Raw genomic sequence first — 22,152 nt, 5'->3', positions numbered from 1 at the left:
CTGCAATAATCACCAAAAACTAGAAACTCCCCACATGTCCATCATATGGTGAATGGATAAACTAACTGTATATGTATATAGACAGATAGATGGATAGTGTTAGTCGCTCATCATGTCTGACTCTTTGCCACCCCATGGACCCCAGGCTCCTATGTCCACGGAATTTTCCAGGCAAGAATACTGGAGTGGAAACCCATTCCGCTCTCCAGGGGGTCTTCCGGACTCAAAAACTACAACTGGGTCTCCTACCCTGGGGGAGGATTCTTTATTGTCAGAGCCACCAGGAACTAACTGCAGTATATCCATACAATAGGACACTACCCAGTAACAAAAAAGAATGAGCTACTGGTACCCACAACATGGATAAATGCAAATGCATTATGCTAAATGAAAGAAGCTAGATTTTAAAAGCTACACATTAAATGATTTCATTTAAATGGTATACTGGAAAAAGTAAACTACAGGGACAAAAAAAACAGATCTGTGGTTGCTAGGGATTGAGATGCAGAGAGAGGTTGACTACAAAAAGGCAACAAGAGTGAATTTAGAAGATTATGGTAATGAACATATATTTGTCAAAATTCACAGACTTAAAAAAAATTTAAAAAAAAAATCTGAATGTATAACTGAAATATGAATAAAAATGAAACCTTTCTAAATAAGCTACTAAAAGTTTCAAACAATTTTAAGATGAGTAGTTTATTTTCAGCACTAAAGATGCCACAGGATGAAAAGGTACAGTATACAATATTCACCCACAACTTACCTAGCACCTTAAAGTAAAAAACTATTAAATAGGAAATAAAACATTTTTCATTTTATGTACTGCAAATTGTACATAATGGGTAGCGTGGTAGGTACATAATTCAGGAGAAGTTTAAATTGACTTGGCCTTTCTACTTCACTGGTGTATACATATGTAACTTTAAATACAAAATTATCCATTTCTAAAAATATTAACATATAATTGGAAAAGAGAAGTACTGTCCACAAAATCTACTAACCTGAATTTGTTCAGTTAATCAATAATTGCGACAGAACTCTTTATCAAAACTGGAAACACCATCAGGGTCATGGGTGCTCTCTTAGAAAAAGCAGCAACCTGGAACAAAAAATATACATATATACTATGAACCTCTGTCCTATTCAAACTTCAGTTACCATTATATACTTTTCTAAAGTTCCCTTTTTTTCCCCCCTTATGTAACTTTTATATACTTTATATACTTTTCTAAAGTCCCCTTTTATATACTTTTCTAAAAGTCCCCTTTTTTTCCCTTATGTAGCCACTCATAACATGTAAAAATTTTGCATATTCACTTATTCTGCAAGCTACACCTTTCAATATGCCTCAGATACGCAGATGACACCACCCTTATGGCAGAAAGCAAAAAGGAACTAAAGAGCCTCTTGATGAAGGTGAAAGAGAAGAGTGAAAAAGCTGGCTTAAAATTCAACATTCAGAAAACTAAGCTCACGGCATCTGGTCCCATCAGTTCATGGCAAATAAATGAGGAAACAATGGAAGCAGAGACAGATTTTATGTTCTTGGCCTCCAAAATCACTGTGGTGACTGCAGCTGTGAAATTAAAAGATGCCTGCTCCTTGGAAAAAAAGGTATGACAAACCTAGACAGCGTATTAGAAAGCAGAGTGATTACTTTTCCGACAAAAGTCCATAGAGTCAAAGCTATGGTTTTTCCAGTAGTCACATACGGGTGTAAGAGTTGGACCATAAAGAAGGCTGAGCGCCAAAGAATTGATGCTTTTGAACTGTGATGTCAGAGAAGACTCTTAAGAGTCCCTTGGAGTGCAAGTAGATCAAACCTGTCAATCCTAAAGGAAATCAACCCTGAATATTCATTAGAAGGACTGATGCTGAAGCTGAAGCTCCACCCCTAGCCACCTGATGCAAAGAGCCGACTCACTGGAAAAGACCCTGAGGCTGGCAAAGATTGAAGGCAGGAGGAGAAAGGGACAACAGAGCACGGAAATGGTTTGGATGGCATCACCAACTCAACGGACAAGAGTCTGAGCAAACTCCAGGAGAAGGTGAAGGACAGGGAAACCTGGTGTGCTGAAATCCACAGGGTCACAGAGTCGGACATGACTGAGCAACTGAACAATATCAACAATGCCTTTCAAATCCCACTAAGAAACAGCCTTTCATTTTGCAAATTATATTCAAACATAGTAACACTGTCTTAATTTGCTTCATAGTTCATCTTAAAATAAATCTGCACCTATAAAACTGCTTTGTGAACACAAAATTCTTAATTTTGTCTACATCTTAACACAAGGTCAGTCAGAAACATCTCTTTCCAGACCAAAGCTTGAAATCATCTACATCCCTATACCTCAGTTAGCTCTACAATCTAATTTCTGACTATATTCTACACAAACTTTCATTCAAGTCAATTTAATTTGCTTGCTTTCCACAGAACAATTCTGTCATTCTCAGCTGTCACCATGCAACACAGCATTCCTTCTTTTTAAAAGAAAGATTTTTCCTCCCTTATCCTCTTTGTTAATCAATGCATATTCATCAACTTTCAAAATGCAGCTCCTCATTCCTGCCTGAGAGCTGATAAATCATTCTGTACTCCATTAATCTCTGCAAGAATATTTTGTTTCCTTTGATATGTGTCATCTCATATAGTCTTCTGGTTAGCAACACTATCTCCTACTTCTTTTGTCACCTCTTCTCCATCATCTAGTAACATGTTTGACACACAGAAAGTAATCACTATGATTGACTAACAAGTGAAATAGTCTGAATGAAGATTCACACATCATATGTTCACTGAGTGTGTACATATGTGCAGCTCACCAAGTAGAAAAACGCAAGAATAACATAAAGACACAAAACACTCTATGGAAACATGTCTTTCTGCCAGTTAATTTACTGTTGTTACAACATGAGATTATTTTCAAATTGTCAGATGTAGTCTTTCTCTGACAGCAAAGCCATTTTGAAACCAATTTCTGATGATTAGAAATAATACAGAAGAATCATTACCAGTTCCATCTCCCCAAAAGTAATCCAACTATGTTCATTCTAAATTCCAAGAGTCAAAAATTTATTCTGAGACACAAGAGCCTATAAAAACATTTAATAAATAATTCTAAACCAAAAGCAAGCACATTTCTATACTGTCTTACAGTAAAGAATCTGTCAGCAACGCAGGAAACCCAGGTTCGATCCCTGGGTCAGGAATATGCCCTGGAGAAGAAAATGGCAACCCACTCCAGTATTCTTGCCTGGGAAATCCCATGGACAGATAGATGAGCCTGGCAGGGTACATTCCATGGAGTCCGAAGACTCAGATACAACTGAGCGACTGACACTTTACAATTTACATTATCTTTTCTGGAAATTCTCACTGAAAAGGACAAACCACTCCCAAGTCAACTACCCCAGGGCCCATAAACTGACAATTCTTAAATGGCCATTAACTACAAAATCATCAAGGCTCATTGTGATTCCTTCACCAACTTCACAAAACCTTCACAAAACTTCACCAACCTCCCACAATGATTCAGTATTATGGGATTCATACTTCGTCATGAAGTAACTGGTAACAGATTTCTCTTTAGTCAGTAAACAACTGCAAAACTAGGCAAAACAGATGACAGCACAGTTTCCAGACACTGGACAACAATTAGTGTAGATCTTCATTCTCTGAGAGAAGAAAACAAGCTAGATAAGCCTACATACACCTTAATTTTCTGCTAAGAGACATGTTACAGACACTACTGCAGGCAGGGAAATTCAAAGTAGAGCGCAGCAGGGTCACCAACATGAAAAGACAAACATCAGAGTTCAGAAGGGATCAGATCAGATCAGATCAGATCAGTCGCTGAGTCATGTCCGACTCTTTGCGACCCCATGAATCGCAGCATGCCAGGCCTCCCTGTCCATCACCAACTCCCGGAGTTCACTCAGACTCACGTCCATAAAGTCAGTGATGCCATCTAGCCATCTCATCCTCTGTCGTCCCCTTCTCCTCTTGCCCCCAATCCCTCCCAGCATCAGAGTCTTTTCCAATGAGTCAACTCTTCACGTGAAGTGGCCAAAGTACTGGAGTTTCAGCTTTAGCATCATTCCTTCCAAAGAAATCCCAGGGCTGATCTCCTTCAGAATGGACTGGTTGGATCTCCTGCAGTTCAAAGGACTCTCAAGAGTCTTCTCCAACACCACAGTTCAAAAGCATCAATTCTTCGGTGCTCAGCCTTCTTCACTGTCCAACTCTCACATCCATACATGACCACAGGAAAAACCATAGCCTTGACTAGACGAACCTTTGTTGGCAAAGTAATGTCTCTGCTTTTCAATATGCTATCTAGGTTGGTCATAACTTTCCTTCCAAGCAGTAAGCGTCTTTTAATTTCATGGCTGCAGTCACCATCTGCAGTGATTTTGGAGCCCCCACAAAATAAAGTCTGACACTGTTTCCACTGTTTCCCCATCTATTTCCCATGAAGTGATGGGACCGGATGCCATGATCTTCGTTTTCTGAATGTTGAGCTTTAAGCCAACTTTTTCACTCTCCACTTTCACTTTCATCAAGAGGCTTTTTAGTTCCTCTTCACTTTCTGCCATAAGGGTGGTGTCATCTGCATATCTGAGGTGATTGATATTTCTCCCAGCAATCTTGATTCCAGCTTGTGTTTCTTCCAGTCCAGCGTTTCTCATGATGTACTCTGCATAGAAGTTAAATAAGCAGGGTGACAATATACAGCCTTGATGTACTCCTTTTCCTATTTGGAACCAGTCTGTTGTTCCATGTCCAGTTCTAACTGTTGCTTCCTGACCTGCATACAAATTTCTCAAGAGGCAGATCAGGTGGTTTGGTATTCCCATCTCTTTCAGAATTTTCCACAGTTGATTGTGATCCACACAGTCAAAGGCTTTGGCATAGTCAATAAAGCAGAAATAGATGTTTTTCTGGAACTCTCTTGGCAATTTGATCTCTGGTTGCTCTGTCTTTTCTAAAACCAGCTGGAACATCAGGAAGTTCATGGTTCACATATTGCTGAAGCCTGGCTTAGAGAATTTTCAGCATTACTTTACTAGCGTGTGAGATGAGTGCAATTGTGCAGTCGTTTGAGCATTATTTGGCATTGCCTTTCTTTGGGATTGGAATGAAAACTGACCTTTTCCAGTCCTGTGGCTACTGCTGAGTTTTCCAAATTTGCTGAAGGGATATATGGCAATTATTACTGGAATACTATACCAGACAGGAGGGAGTAATGAAGAAAAAAATTTCAGACATCTTCTCTTGAGTCTTTGGCTTCATGCTAATTTGCACATACTTAGGATAAAACTCCCAGTGGGCTACGATCTATAGGGTCGCAAAAAATCAGACATGACTGAAGCGACTTAGCATGCACATACACAGGGTAAAACTCCATAAGGCAAAGGTGGGGGGCGGGAGAATCTGCTGGGGAGCTAAGAAAAATGACCAATTCATTCAGAGCTAGGGACATGTGAGTTGCACCTAATCAGAGGAGAGAAACCTTGCATACTCTGGACAATAAGCAGAGGCCTCAGCAGGGCTGAATTAGTCCCAGAATAAAGATTAATCGATGATGATGACAGCAGAGCTTAAAAACAAACCCTGAAGGAACAACCTGATCCTCAACTTAACATCTGTAAACAGATGGTGAGCTAAATGGAAAACCTCATAATTCACAGGGCATCAGGTAAAGTTTTCAAAAAGGTTCTGCCTCAGGAATACAGCAGAATTATACTAAATGGTCCTAATAAGGAATACCTTAAAGGATTAAATATTTCCCAAGTAAATACATTCTACAAAAAGCTTCAAGAACATTTAGAGGAATACAAAAATATTCAGCACCCAACAAAGCATAATTTACAATGTCTTCTGTTACGTACCTAACAAGCATTAACTAATTTGCCAAGCAAGTTTCAAGAAAAAAAGACAAGAAAATAAGAGACAAATGAGAAGTATCAATGAAAACCAACCCAGAAAGGACACAGTTTTTATAAAACCAGGAAACTAGGATTAAAAGTTATTATAAATGTATTCTATATGCTGTGAAGCTAGAGAAAAGACTGAGTGCAATTTAAGTTTAAAACATAGAAAAAAGACCCAAATTGAACACCTAAAAATGAAAGCTAGAATGTTAGAGGCTCTACCTGACACTCGGTGAATTAGGCCCTATTCCTAACACTGTGTAAGCTCTGAGCACTGTATTCCTTTTGGGTGAGTTCCTTTGACCACACATAGTTTCCTCACAGGCATGTACTGATCAGTGCTCAACTGAATTCCTGGAAGGGACTTCTGCAGATCTGTAAAATTCTCTTGCAGCCCTCTTCTTTCTGGTACTTTGCCCCATGAGCTCTAGCTGCCTTGGCTTCTCAGGCTCCCAATACCATCTCCTCAATTCAGGCAGGTCTCTAGCCTTCTCTGGGGTTCTACTGCTCTACTATTCCATGCCTAAAAACACTCCCCAGGCTAGACCAAGCATAGGTCTCCGCTGTTTCCTGTCTCTCAGGGATCAATGTCTTGGGTTGCCTGATGGCAAATGCCTCATGAACTGCTGTTTCATGTTTTTTGCCTAGTTATTTCAAGTAAAAGGATACCAATCCCTGTCACTCCAACTTCACTCCAATGTGGCTGGAAGCATTATTTTAATTACTTTAAAGGAAAGTGAAAGTGAAGTCGCTCAGTCATGTCCTACTCTTTGCGACCCCGTGGACTGTAGCCCACCAGGCTCCTCCGTCCATGGGATTCTCCAGGCAAGAATACTGGAGTGGGTTGCCATTTCCTTCTCCAGGGGATCTTCCCGACCCAGGGATCGAACCCAGGTCTCCCACATTGCAGGCAGACGCTTTAACCTCTGAGCCACCGGGGAAGCCCAAACTATGAGTTAATCTAACTTTGTGATTGCACTGAAAGCTGAAATTTTCCAAAAATTAGATGTATTCAGTTAACACCACTCACCATGTTAATAAGTTATCCTTAACCATATAATAAATGCAGACTATGGGGTTGAATTTCAGAACAGTAACCATAAAAGTGAAATAGGCAATTAGCACACATGCAATATTAAGAGAGAATACACAAAGAGGTGGAAAGTAAACCCCAAAGGAGAAGAACATACTCTGTTGTCTCTCTTTTCCTGTAGCATTAATACATACATCAATGAATCTGGTGGAACAAGGGAAGTTGCTGCTTCCAGCATACATGTTATGCTGGCAAACAGACATCAGTAAATAGGTAACAATATGCACCCAGAGGCTCAGGCCGCCAGGACAATCAGCTGCCCCTCCAGAGATAAGAAAGATCTGGGTTTGCAGTCTTCAAATGGGAATAGTTTTACCTTTCCCCAGGCGGCTGAGAGTAGTTCACGGCAAATCTTTTGATTATAGCATGGAGAATGGAAAACAAAAAACTTCAGCTACTGCTTTGGTTTCATCAGAAATTCTACAGGCATGTGTCTTATAAGCAGTATATGGCAGAATTTTAAGCCAATCTGAGAGTCTCTGTTTTTCAGTAGAAATTCCAAGTATTATTTTTGACTACTTCTTACTACTGAATGTCCTGTTGGTGAAACTGAAGGTCTTTCGCTCAGAAGGAATGAATCAAGAAGAAGATTAAATGGAGCCCCTAGGGTTGTGCGGTGTCTAGCAGCCAGACCCTGAGGCTCATGGGCTGCTGAGTGGCTGTAAAGGGCCCCAGTGCTCCACCCTTCCGGGTGGGATGTCACTGAGACCCCTCCAATGGAGCCTCCTGCTGCTACTGCTCTGCCATTTCCTGGTGATGTGGCACCTCAGTCTGCCTCACCACCATGTGACAATGTGTGAACTGGATGTACTTCTCGGAGTCCATTTACAGACAAGACCTCCACTTCACACTTCGAGAGCATTCAAACTACTCTCATCAAAATCCATTTCTTGTCATCCTAGTGATTCTGCACCCCTCAGATGAGAAGTCAGACAGGCCATTAGAGTTATTTGGGGTGAAAAGAAGTCTTGGTGGGGATATGAGGTTCTTACATTTTTCTTACTGGGCCAACAGGCTGAAAGTGAAGACAAAGTGTTAGCATTATCTTTAAAGGATAAACACCTCCGTTATGGCAATATAATACAAGAGTTTTTATAGTCACATACAATAACCTGGGGCTTTCCATGTGGCTCAGTGGTAAAGAATCTACCTGCCAAGCAGGAGATGTGGGTTCAATCCCTGGGTCAGGAAGATCCCCTGGAGAAGGAAATGTCAGGCTACAGTTCATGGGGTAGCAGAGTCAGACACAACTTAGCAACTAAACAACAACAATAACCTGATCTTGAAGATGATTATGGCATTTAGGTGGATAACTGAGTCTTGCCCCAATGCTAGGTACATCGTGAAGACAGACACTGATGTTTTCATCAATACTGGCAAGTTAGTGTATTATCTTTTAGATTTAAGCCACTCAGAGAAGTTTTTCACAGGTTATCCTCTAACTGATATTTATCCCTATAGAAGATTTTACCAAAAAGTCTACATTTCATACTCGGACTATACCTTCAGTGGTAAAGAATCCACCTGCCAATGCAGGAGACATAAGAGACATAAGATCCCTGGGTCAGAAAGATCCCCTGAAGGAGGGCATGGCAACCCACTCCAGTATTCTTGCCTGGAGAACCCCATGGACAGAGGAGCCTGACGGACTACAGTCTATAGGGTCGCAAAGAGTCAGACACAACTGAAGTGACTTAGCATGTGTACCTTCAAGGTGTTCCCCCCCCAAATGCAGTGGATTGGGTTATATAATGTTCAGAGATCTGGTGCCAATACAATTTGTAAAATGACAAGGCACATAAAATCCATCAAGTCTGAAGATATTTATGTTCAGATCTGTTTCAATTTACTAAAAGTGGACATTCATATTCCAGAAAACACCAATCTTTTCTTTTTATACAGGAATCACTTGGATGTCTGTCAACTCAGATGTGTGACTGAAGCCCATGACTTTTCTTCCAAGGAAATTATCACATTTTGGCAGGTATGTTAAGGAACACCACATACCATTATGTATGACACTCTACCCAATGCCTAGAGAAGGAAGGGATACCTTGTGGAAAGTGTTGAAATAAGGACCATGAAATCTCCAATGGAAAACTCGTGGGCCAGTCACTGTGTTGGACATGGAACAGAAATTCACGAAAAGCCCATAGACTGAAGATGGGAGGGTTGCACTTGACCTATGGTTTATACTGACAACTATCAAGTAGGGCCTTTTAAAGATAATATTCAGAGGAATTAAATATCATAGCTCAGTCAGGAAAGAATCTGCCTGCAATGCAAGAGACCCAAGTTCAATTCCTGGGTCAGGAAGATCCCCTGGAGAAGGAAATGGCAACCCACTCTAGTATTCTTGCCGGAGAAATCCCATGGGCAGAGGAGACTGCCAGGCTACAGTCCATGAGATCACAAGAGTTGGACATGATTTAGTGACTAAACCATCACCACCATCAAGAAGGATGCAAAGTTTTTGTTAATAAAACTAATAGGACCAAATAATTTGAGGACATCATTCTACAGACTAGAACTTCTTAAAAGGGTTTCGTTGAATTATAAAGCTCATTTGTCCTAACAATAAAGCAGTGTGGAGTATTATTTATTCACTGAACAATCTAGTCAGTTCAGGATTGTGTATATATCTTACATGGATTACCAGTATTTTTAATATATAGCTCTGTGGAAAAAACTAAAGTTATACCAAAATTTTATCTGTTTTTGGTCATTTGCAAGATACTTTAAGATGTTGCAGTATTTCGAGGCTATCAATCTTCATTTAATATTAGTGTTTTGTACTTTCTGGGTGTTTGAATGCTATGGTTGTTTCATTCAATACTATATAAACAGAACAGTGAAAAATCACTCTTTAAATTTTTTCCAATTACTTCACTGATGAATTTATTATGAATAGCTCTATTAATATGAAGTCATTGGTCACTACTGTGTATCAGTAATCTCTTGGACTTTGATAAATATCTCAGTATGTTAAAAAAGAGAAGAATTAAAGCAAGAAGATCTGAATTACTGTCTTGTTTGTAGAAATATAATCCCGCTGTTTTTAGACGTCACCTCATCTGGCTGATTGTTCCACCTGGAAATCAGGGGTAATACAAAATGCCAGGCAGCATATTTCCTTTTGGAAAGGACTCTGACGCCAGAAAGAAAGAGAACATGATGGCCAGAAAGAATATCATGAAAGGAATGTCATATTTAAATACTTGAGGGAAAGAGAAGACTAAAGATTCAAGTGACATGGTTAACTGGTCCATGTTTTTTCTCATTAACAATCATTCTAAGAATAAAAAGGAAAAGAGAACAAAAAAGAAAATATTTTGAACTGATAACCAGTATGAATTTGAAAAATAAAAACACTGAAAAGCCTGTTCTGTCCACTGTTTCAACAAAAATGAATTCACTATTCTAAGACTGTTAAACTCATAATTATTGGTAAGCAATATTTCCTATAATGATCTTGAAATGTAACATTCATTTGAAGCAAAATAAAAAACCAAGTTAGTAACAAGGAGAAGTCCTCACTACTTCCTCTCCTATTCTGAAGTTGTCTAACATTGACAACATAAACTAATAATCCATCAACTTTAATTTTATCGATTTTCTTACCAGTTAATAGGGCCCACTTAAATTTTTATTCCTATTTTGGTCTAGGTAAATTTGTAAGTTCCATTTGACAGTAAAATGTCAATTCCCATTTTTTCTTCCTCTTCCTCCAGTCAGCCCTATATGCCAAAAATTATTGGAACAGAAATTTAAGTGACTTCTGTCATCTTTAATTCATAACTTTGTTCAGATAAGCTTTGTAGAATCACAAAAAATGAAAATAATATTTTTGAGAAATTAGAAATAAAAATTATATCTTTATCTATTATAGTCAATATCCTTTTAGTTATCATCCTTTCAGCTAGTCTGAAATCAGAAGACAAGGTACTGAAATTTCCATTGGTTATAACACCGTCATTCCCTTTACATTCCCATGTCAAATAACTTGACTTTCTCTTTTTCAATGTGCCTTACGTTAATGCCTTAACAGACCTAGTAGAAGCAGAAGAGATCCAAGAAGGGATGGCAAGAATAGAACTGTACAAAAAAAGATCTTAATGACCCGGATAACCACAATGGTGTGGTCATTCATCAAGAGCCGGACATTTGGAGTATAAAGTCAAGAGGCCCTCAGGAAGCACTGCTTCCAATAAAGCTAGTAGAAGCGATGGAATTCCAGCAGAGCTATTTAAAATCCAAAAAGATGATGCTACTAAATGCTGCATTCAACATGTCAGCAAATTTGGAAAACCCAGCAGTGGCCACAGGACTGGAAAAGCTCAGTTTTCATCACAATTCCCAAGAAGGGAAGTACTAAAGAATGTTCAAGCTACCAGACAATTGCACTCCTTTCTCATGCAAGTAAGGTTATGCTCAAAATCCTTCAAGCTAGGCTTCATCATTATGTGAATCAAGATCCTCCATATGTTCAAGTTGGGTTTAGAAAAGGCAGAGGAACCAGAGATCAAATTGCCAACATCCACTGGATCACAGTGAAAGCAAAGGAATTCCAGAAAAACATCGACCTCTGTTTCATTGACTACACTAAAGCTTTGACTGTGTGGATCATAACTGCGGAAAACTCTTAAAGAGATGGGAATACCAGATCACCTTACCTACCTCCTGAGAAACCTGTATACGGGTCAAGAAACAACAGCTAGAACCACACATGAAACAACTAACCATTCCAAAGTGGGAAAGGGTACAGCAAGATTGTATATTGTCCCCAGCTTATTTAACTTATATGCAGAGTACATCATGTGAACTGCCAGGCTGGATGAATCACAGGCTGGAATCAAGACTGCCAGGAGAAATATCAACAACCTCAGATATGCAGATAATACCACTCTAACGCAGAAAGTAAAGAGGAACTAAAGAGCCTCATGATGAGGGTCAAAGAGGAGGGTGAAGAAGCTGGCTTGAAACTCAACATTCAAAAAACGAAGATCATGGCATCCAGTCCTACCACTTCATTGCAAGTGGATGGGAAAACAATGACGGATTTTATTCTCTTGGGCTCCAAAATCACTGCAGATGGAAACTGCAACCATGAAATTAAAAGACACTTGCTCCATGGAAAGAAAACTATGACAAATCTAGACAGCATATTAAAAAGCAGAAACATCACTTTGCTGACAAAGGTCTGTATAGGTTTTTCCAGTAGTCATGTACAGCTGTGAGACCTGGACCATAAAGAAGGCTGAGAGCCAAAGAATAGTACTGGAGAAGACTTTTGAGAGTCCCTTGGACTGCAAGGAAATCAAACCAGTCAACCCTAAAGGAAGTCAACCCTGAATATTCATTGGAAGGACTGATGCCAAAGCTAAAGTTCCAATACTTTGGCCAACTGATGCAAAGAGTCAACGCATTGCAAAAGACTCTGAAGCTGGTAAAGACTTAAGACTTAAGGAGAAGGGGGTAGCTGAGAATGAAATGATTCAACAGCATCACTAACTCAATGGACAAGAATCTGAGAAAACTCAAGGAGATGGTGGAGGACAGATGAGCCTGGTGTGCTACAGTCCATGTGGTCGCAAAGAGTCAGACACGACTTAGCAACTGAACAATAACAAACAAAATGTATATAACAAAATTTATAAATATATTTACCTTTAACTTAGCAATTTCACTTTAGAAATTTACCATGAAAAAAATAATAGTAGTATGCTGCTGCTGCTGCTAAGTCGCCTCAGTCGCATCCAACTCTGTGCGACCCCATGGACTGCACTCACCAGGCTCCCCTGTCCCTGGGATTCTTCAGGCAAGAACACTGGAGTGGATTGCCATTTCCTTCTCCAATGCATGAAAGTGAAAAATGAAAGTGAATTTGCTCAGTCGTGTCCAACTCAGCATACAAACATATATGGACAAGGTTATTCTACACATCACTGCTTTCAACTACAAATTAATAGAAAAACCCTAAATGCAAAAAATTTCAAATTGGAGTGTGGTTGGCTAAATTATTGCAACAACACAATTAAGTAATATGTTGTTCTAGAAAGATGAGAAAGATCTTCCAAGATATAATAAAAGAAAACAAAATAAAGGGCAGATTATTTACTGTATACAACTTTTGAGTATGAAATAAGAAATAAGAAATACCCTGAATCAGAAAAAAATATTTAACCAAGAAAATAAGACTGGTTACCAACAAGGGGTGTGTAGTGGTTTACTGTGGCTGCTGTAACAAATTACCACCAACCTGGTGGCTTACAACAGAAATTTATTCTCTCATCATTCTGAAGGTCCGAAGTCTGAAGTCAGTTTCACTGAACTAAAACTAAGGTGTAAATAAGGCCTCACTCCCTTAAGAGGCTCTAGGAAGGAATCTGTTCCTTGTCTCTTACAACATCTGGTAGTTGTTAACACTCTGTGACTTGACGCTCCAACCCAGCTTCTGCCTTTATGATCACACTGCCTTCTCCTTTCCTATATCAAGTTTCTTGTCTGCTTCCCTCTTAAGAAGAATACCCATGACTGTATTTAGGACCCACCCAGAATAATCTATCTCAAGAGTCTTGGTCAAATCTGCAAAAATGCTTTTTTCAAATTAACAGATTTCAGAGATTAGCACTTGAATGTCATCCATGGGACCACCTTTCAGCCTATTGGGAGTAAGTGAAAAATGGAGTGGAAGAGATGGGCAAATGACTTTCAAACTATATAGTTCTGACTCCTGTTAGGACAGTAATTCCTATAGTTCTGAACCATATGAATGTTTCACATACTCAAAAAAAAAAGAAAATCAACAAGGATACAGGAAGAATAACCCCTAAGGTGCTATACGCAGAAAGAACTAGACCTAAAAGTATTTCAAATAGTTATACTGAATATATCCACACTGAAAGATGGGTAGAGCCACTGGGAAGAACTAACTGAAGTAACTTTGGAACATGTTATTTTGCCTATATACTGTCAAGCTGAAAACAAAAAGACCACTAGCTAATTTTTACTACTAGTGTGACTGATCAACTTTGAGACTATCTTTTAAGCATACTAGAATTGATTTACTAAGTGAATGTATGGTAAATAATCAAAGTCAGGTCTATCACTGTTAGAAAAAGGCAATTAGAAATGCTGAAAAAGTTATGAATCTTACAGTGCTGGACTAAACTTGAAGGTATCAACTTGAACTATATATGTAGATATACATACAGATAAATAGATATGAACATGTGAGTGTGTGATAGAGTTAGGACTCTATCAACTGAGGGAACTTGGAAGCAATGACTGCCATTAACAATGAATAGGACAACTAGCACCCAGAGGTTTTATCTAAATCCTATTCTCTCCCAACAGGAATTGAGACTTCTAGGAAAAACAGCTCATTCCATCTCAAGGGCTGGAACAGTACAAGACAGACCAAGAGCATCTTATGCCAGAAACTAGGGAAATGTTTAAAGAAAGATGGAAATATGTCTTAAGGATGCAGGAGTTAGTCTGAAGGGACCAAATCTGGGACAAGCAGAGAATCAAAATAAATGGTATCAATTTGACAGTACTACCCCATGCCCAAGGTAAGAGAAACCCAAGTAGGACAGTAGGTGTTGCAAGAGGGCATCAGAGGGCAAACCATACTCACAGAAAACCAGTCAATCTAATCACACTAGGACCACAGCCTTGTCTAACCCAATGAAATTAAGTCATGCCTGTGGGGCAACCCAAGATGGGCGGGTCATGGTGGAGAGATCTGACGGACTGTGGTCCACTAGAGAAGGGAATGGCAAACCACTTCAGTATTCTTGCCTTGAGAACCCCATGAACAGTATGAAAAGGCAAAATGATAGGATACTAAAGGAGAAACTCCCCAGGTCAGTAGGTGCCCAATATGCTACTGGAGATCAATGGAGAAATAACTCCAGAAAGAATGAAGGGATGGAGCCAAAGCAAAAAGAATACCCAGCTGTGGATGTGACTGGTGATAGAAGAAAGGTCCGATGCTATAAAGAGCAATATTGCATAGGAACCTGGAATATCAGGTCCATGAATCAAGGCAAATTGGAAGTGGTCAAACCGAAGATGGCAAGAGTGAACGTCGACATTCTAGGAATCAGCGAACTGAAATGGACTGGAATGAGTGAATTTAACTCAGATGACTATTATATCTACTACCGCGGGCAGGAATCCCTCAGAAGAAATGGAGTAGCCATCATGGTCAACAAAAGAGTCCGAAATGCAATACTTGGATGCGATCTCAAAAACGACACAATGATCTCTGTTCATTTCCAAGGCAAACCATTCAATATCACAGTAATCCAAGTCTATGCCCCAACCAGTAAAGCTGAAAAAGCTGAAGTTGAACGGTTCTATGAAGACCTACAAGACCTTTTAGAACTAACACCCAAAAAAGATGTCCTTTTCATTATAGGGGACTGGAATGCAAAAGTAGGAAGTCAAGAAACACCTGGAGTAACAGGCAAATTTGGCCTTGGAAAATGGAATGAAGCAGGGCAAACACTAATAGAGTTTTGCCAAGAAAATGCACTGGTCATAACAAACACCCTCTTCCAACAACACAAGAGAAGACTCTACACATGGACATCACCAGATGTTCAACACTGAAATCAGATTGATTATATTCTTTGCAACCAAAGATGGAGAAGCTCTACACAGGCAGCAAAAACAAGACCAGGAGCTGACTGTGGCTCAGACCATGAACTCCTTATTGCCAAATTCAGACTTAAATTGAAGAAAGTAGGGAAAACCACTAGACCATTCAGCTATGACCTAAATCAAATCCCTTACGATTATACAGTGGAAGTGAGAAATAGATTTAAGGGCCTAGATCTGATAGATAGAGTGTCTGATGAACTATGGAATGAGGTTCGTGACATTGTACAGGAGACAGGGATCAAGACCATCCCCATGGAAAAGAAATGCAAAAAAAGCAAAATGGCTGTCTGGGGAGGCCTTACAAATAGCTGTGAAAAGAAGAGAAGCGAAAAGCAAAGGAGAAAATGAAAGATATAAACAAATGAATGCAGAGTTCCAAAGAACAGCAAGAAGAGATAAGAAAGCCTTCTTCAGTGATCAATGCAAAGAAATAGAGGAAAAAACAGAATGGGAAAGACTAGAGATCTCTTCAAGAAAATCAGAGATACCAAAGGAACATTTCATGCAAAGATGGGCTTGATAAAGGACAGAAATGGTATGGACCTCACAGAAGCAGAAGATATTAAGAAGAGATGGCAAGAACACACAGAAGAACTGTACAGAAAAGATCTTCACAACCCAGATAATCACGATGGTGTGATCACTCACCTAGAGCCAGACATCCTGGAATGTGAAGTCAAGTGGGCCTTAGAAAGCATCACTACGAATAAAGCCAGTGGAGGTGATAGAATTCCAGCTGAGCTATTCCAAATCCTAAAAGATGATGCTGTGAAAGTGCTGCACTCAATATGCCAGCAAATTTGGAAAACTCAGCAGTGGCCACAGGACTGGAAAAGGTCAGTTTTCATTCCAATCCCAAAGAAAGGCAATGCCAAAGAATGCTCAAACTACCGCACAATTGCACTCATCTCACACGCTAGTAAAGTAATGCTGAAAATTCTCCAAGCCAGGCTTCAGCAATATGTGAACCGTGAACTTCCTGATGTTCCAGCTGGTTTTAGAAAAGGCAGAGGAACCAGAGATCAAATTGCCAACATCCGCTGGATCATGGAAAAAGCAAGAGAGTTCCAGAAAAACATCTATTTCTGCTTTATTGACTATGCCAAAGCCTTTGACTGTGTGGATCACAATAAACTGTGGAAAATTCTGAAAGTGATGGGAATATCAGACCACCTGATCTGCCTCTTGAGAAATTTGTATGCAGGTCAGGAAGCAACAGTTAGAACTGGACATGGAACAACAGACTGGTTCCAAATAGGAAAAGGAGTACGTCAAGGCTGTATATTGTCACCCTGTTTATTTAACTTATATGCAGAGTACATCATGAGAAACACTGGACTGGAAGAAACACAAGCTGGAATCAAGATTGCTGGGAGAAATATCAATCACCTCAGATATGCAGATGACACCACCCTTATGGCAGAAAGTGAAGAGGAACTAAAAAGCCTCTTGATGAAAGTGAAAGTGGAGAGTGAAAATTTTGGCTTAAAGCTCAACATTCAGAAAACGAAGATCATGGCATCCAGTCCCATCACTTCATGGGAAACAGATGGGGAAACAGTGGAAACAGTTACAGGCGTTACAGGCTTTATTTTGGGGGGCCCCAAATCACTGTAGATGGTGACTGCAGCCATGAAATTAAAAGACGCTTACTGCTTGGAAGGAAAGTTATAATCAACCTAGACAGCATATTCAAAAGCAGAGACATTACTTTGCCAACAAAGGTTCGTCTAGTCAAGGCTATGGTTTTTCCTGTGGTCATGTATGGATGTGAGAGTTGGACTGTGAAGAAGGCTGAGTGCCGAAGAATTGATGCTTTTGAACTGTGGTGTTGGAGGAGACTCTTGAGAGTCCCATGGACTACAAGGAGATCCAACCAGTCCATTCTGAAGGAGATCAGCCCTGGGATTTCTTTGGAAGGAATAATGCTAAAGCTGAAACTCCAGTTCTTTGGCCACCTCATGCGAAGAGTTGACTCATTGGAAAAGACTCTGATGCTGGGAGAGATTGGGGGCAAGAGGAGAAGGGGACGACAGAGGATGAGATGGCTAGATGGCATCACTGACTCGATGGACCTGAGTCTGAGTGAACTCCGGGAGCCTGTGATGGACAGGGAGGCCTGGCGTGCTGTGATTCATGGGGTCACGACTGAGCGACTGATCTGATCTGAAGTAAGAAATAAGAGTCCATGTGTATGTACATGCTAGAATGTCAGCTAATTAAAGGAGAAATTCAGCAATTGGCGACCACTATATTAATAATGGCCTTCCCCAGTGGCTCAGACAGTAAAGAATCCATCTGCAATGCAGGAGACCTGGGTTCAATCCCTGGGTCAGGAAGATCCCCTGGAGGAGGGCATGGCAACCCACTACAGTATTCTTGGGCTTCCCTGGTGGCTCAGACGATAAAGAATCCACCTGCAATGTGGAAGACCTGCGTTCGATCCCTGGGTTGGGAAGATCCCCTGGAGGAGGGCATGGCAACCCACTCCAGTTTTAATTTTTGGGCTTCCCTGTAGCTCAGCTGGTAAAGAATCCGCCTGCAATGCAGGAGACCCCAGTTCGATTCCTGAGTAGGGAAGATCAACTGTAGAAGGGAGAGGCTACCCACTCCAGTATTATTGGGCTTCCCTGGTGGCTCAGCTGGTAAAGAATCCACCTGCAATGCAGGAGAAGGACTTCGAGAAGGGCATGGCAACCCACTCCAGTATTTTTGCCTGGAGAATTCCATGGACAGAGGAGCCTACAGTTCACAGGGCCGCAAAGAGTCCGACACAACTGAAGTGACTGAACACATACTAATAATATTGATTCAATCAAACCTCCTCCTTGAGAAGGAAATGGCAACCCACTCCAGTATTTTTGCCTGAAAAATCCCATGGACAAAGGAGCCTAGTGGGCTACAGTCAAGGGGTTTGCAAAGTGTTGGACACAACTGAGCAACTCACAGACACAGCACACAAACTTCCTCAAAGGAATGCAAAAATAGTTAGTAAAAGTCTGCTGAGAAACAGAATATTCACATAATCCAAGTATTTCCTCATAATATACTATTAATCACAAAGGAAAAACACAGCACTTCTAGAGTGGGGAATAAAAAATAAAACTGGCAGGTGACCAAAATTGGGATCACCAATAATGGGACAAATCAACATCATGTGTCTCCAGATAAAACCACCCGAGAAGGACACAACCATAGCCCTGAAAAAATGTATAATAAGATTCTAAGATGAAACATTAGACAAACCCAAACCAAGAGACATTCTACAAAATAAATGGACTACATTTTTAACAAGTCAGTGTCATAAAAGAAACTTTTCCAAATTAAAGAAAACGAAAGTAATTCATGATTCTGAATTTGATCTTGGACTAGAGAAAAATATTTTTTCTTGTGTTATATTATTTGGTCAGTTGGTAAAACTTAAATTCATAGACAAAGTAAATAAGACATAACAAATATAGATAGATTAAATGAATAATTATTCATTATTCATTTATTATTATTCCTCACTTATTATTCATTTACAGACAGATTGATGTCCTTTGGTTACTTTAGGAGATTGTCTTACATTTCATAAAATAAACACTGAGTTTCAGAGAATCATATTTGTGACTTTCAAATAGTTCAGAAAAAACAATGATAGAAATAAAAAGAAAATGTAAAATATTAAATCTGGGAAACTAGACAAAAGGTGCAGAATAACTTTTTACTTATAATTTTATTTGCTTGTTTGTAGCTGCACTGGCTGTTTACTCTTTGCACAGGCTTTCCCTAGTTACAGTGAGTGGGGCCACCCTCTAGCTGCAGGGTGCGGGCATCTCAGTGTGGTGGCTTCTTTTGTCTCAGAGCACGAGCTCTAGGGCACGGGGGCTTTAGCAGTTGTGCCTCGCAGGCTCTAGAGCACAGGCTTCAGCAGTCGTGGCTCACAGGCCTAACTGCTCCATGGCATGCAGGATCCTCCTGGATCAGGGGTGGAAACCGTGTCTCCTGCACTGGCAAATGGATTCTTTACCACTCAGCCACCAGGGAAGCCCCAGAAGAATTGTTTATACTGTTCTTCCACCATTCATTTCTGTGAGTCTGAAATTATTTAAAAATACAAAAACTTCAAAGGTCACTGACATGGGTAATAATTTTGAAATTGGAAAACAGATATAGGGAACCTGACCCAGGAGCAGCTGAAGGATGGAGAAGATTCTGCTAGAGGGTAAGGTCCAAAACTGTATAGTATAATCATAACTGGAAATAGAACCATGTCTGTCAACGTCTGCCTTCTGTCTTAACTCATTCCTATATTCAACTAGTGACTGCAACACAGTGTATACGCTAAGAAATGTATTAAATGGATGAACCCATATGTAAATAACAACCAGCAATAATAATCTGCATATGAAAATGAATCAAGCTATTCAGAAATAAGTCCTAAAGATAAACATGAAGTTTTTCTAAACATATTTTAGCCACAGAACACTTTTTTCTACTAAAATCCTAAACAGAACCTCAACACAGGGAAAAAAAAAATTAAAGTGCAGTGACTCTAGTTTTGGTGCAAATCTAATGAAGGTGTGGAAACCCTTAACTTCTGTTCTTCCAACACCAAAACCCAACACCAATTCTCAAGGTTCCAGAGCTCTGAGAATGTAAAGATGTAAGGACAGGCTTGATTTTGAAGTCACTGCACCACCCTCTATTGATAAAAAAAACTCTTCCTCTCTAAACCTTGATCTAAAGAACCATTCAAAACCAAGGCAAAATTATTCCCTCTCACTGTTCTAAAGTCTTTGGAACTGTTAAATAATCAATATTCGAACCTGGTTCTCCTCAAGAACCTTCTACAGCTGGATTCCTTAAAAATGGACAGTTGTTTAAAGCTATGAAATTTAAGACAAGTTGAACAGGAAAATTCAGGTAACAAAAATCAGTGAATAACTATCCTCTAATAATTAAGGTATATCCAAAAATTGGCTTACTGCATACAAAATATGATTAACGAATCAACTGCTGCTACTGCTGCTGCTAAGTCGCTTCAATCGTGTCCAACTCTGTGCAATCCCATAGACGGCAGCCCACCAGGCTCCGCCGTCCCTGGGATTCTCCAGGCAAGAACACTGGAGAGGGTTGCCATTTCCTTCTCCAATGCATGAAAGTGAAAAGTGAAAGTGAAGTTGCTCAGTCGTGTCGGACTCTTCGCGACCCCATGGACTGCAGCCTACCAGGCTCCTCCATCCATGGGATTTCCCAGGCAAGAGTACTGGAGTGGGTTGCCATTGCCTTCTCCAATGAATCAACTGGTATCCACAAATCCTTTCAAGGATTCACAAGGCCAAAACTATCTTCATGGTAACACTGAGATGGTAACTGCCTTTATCATAAAACTAGCATTTGCATGCACAATGCAAAAACAAAGTTGGATAAAACTGACGGTGTCTTAGAATGAACAAAGGCCCTGGTATCAAACTGTATTAGTAGTCAGTGTATGTTTTACTAACTAACAACTGGCAAGGAGTTGGGGGGAAGGCAGAAGGGAGTATTACTGAAGAATATCCTTAATAAAGAATTAAAATTATTTTTATTTTCTAAAATTTCAAACATTCACATCTTTTTTACAGTCTGTGTACTGAAAAGAAACTATCAATCTGGCCCAGTTGTGTCCGAATCTTTGCAATCCCATGGACTGCAGCACGCCAGGCTTCCCTGTCCTTCACCATCTCCTCAAGTTTGCTCAAACTCATGTCCATTGAGTCAGTGATGCCATCCAACCATCTCATCCTCTGTTGTCCCCTTCTCTTCCTGCCTTCAATCTTTCCCAGCATCAGGGTCTTTTCTAATATGTCAGCTCTTCACATCAGGTAACCAAAGTACTGGAGCTTCAGTATAAGTCCTTTCAATGAATATTCAGGACTGATTTCCTTTAGGATGGACTGGTTGGATCTCCTTGCAGCCCAAGGGACTCTCAAGAGTATTCTCCAGCACTGCAGTTCAACAGCATCAATTCTTTAGCACTCAACCTTCTTTATGGTCCAACTCTCACATCCATACATGACTATAGGAAAAACCACAGCTTTTACTACACAGACCTTTGTCGGCAAAGTAATGTCTCTGATTTTTAATATGTTGTCTAGGTTTGTCATAACTTTTTTCCAAGGAGCAAGTGTCTTAATTTCATTGCTGCAGTCACCATCTATAGTGATTCTGGAGCCCAAGAAAATAAAGTCTGTCACTGTTTCCATAAAATAGCCATATTTTATTCATATACTTCAGCCAAAACAATATATTACAATATAATAAATGCAGGAGCAAATATAAAAATCCAGACATCTACTAAGAGTTTGTAAAACTAAAGAGTTTTGCAAAATGTAAAACAAAGGCAATCTAATTTTTTTTTTGCTGTTTTGGAAATTATTTTTAATTAAATGTTATTTACATAAACATGTAATACCTTATTATGG

At 39.8% G+C, this 22,152-nt stretch overlaps 1 protein-coding gene across 8 annotated transcripts in view; it reads right to left on the bottom strand.

Moving 5' to 3' along the window:
• FUT8 (fucosyltransferase 8) overlaps positions 1 to 22,152 on the bottom strand; it is a 332,211-nt gene that overhangs the window by 276,607 nt on the left and 33,452 nt on the right. For 6 of the 8 annotated variants that reach the window (XM_061429157.1, XM_061429161.1, XM_061429158.1 and 3 more), the window contains exon 2: positions 1,005 to 1,102. The exons of the other annotated variants lie outside the window; for them this stretch is intronic. The gene's annotated coding sequence lies outside the window, so the exon portion shown is untranslated. The remainder of the gene's footprint in view (positions 1 to 1,004; positions 1,103 to 22,152) is intronic. 8 annotated transcript variants of the gene reach the window in all.

Source organism: Bos javanicus, chromosome 10, assembly GCF_032452875.1.
Source record: "Bos javanicus breed banteng chromosome 10, ARS-OSU_banteng_1.0, whole genome shotgun sequence".
Taxonomy (NCBI): domain Eukaryota; kingdom Metazoa; phylum Chordata; class Mammalia; order Artiodactyla; family Bovidae; genus Bos; species Bos javanicus.
This window is presented reverse-complemented; position numbering and strand designations above follow the sequence as displayed.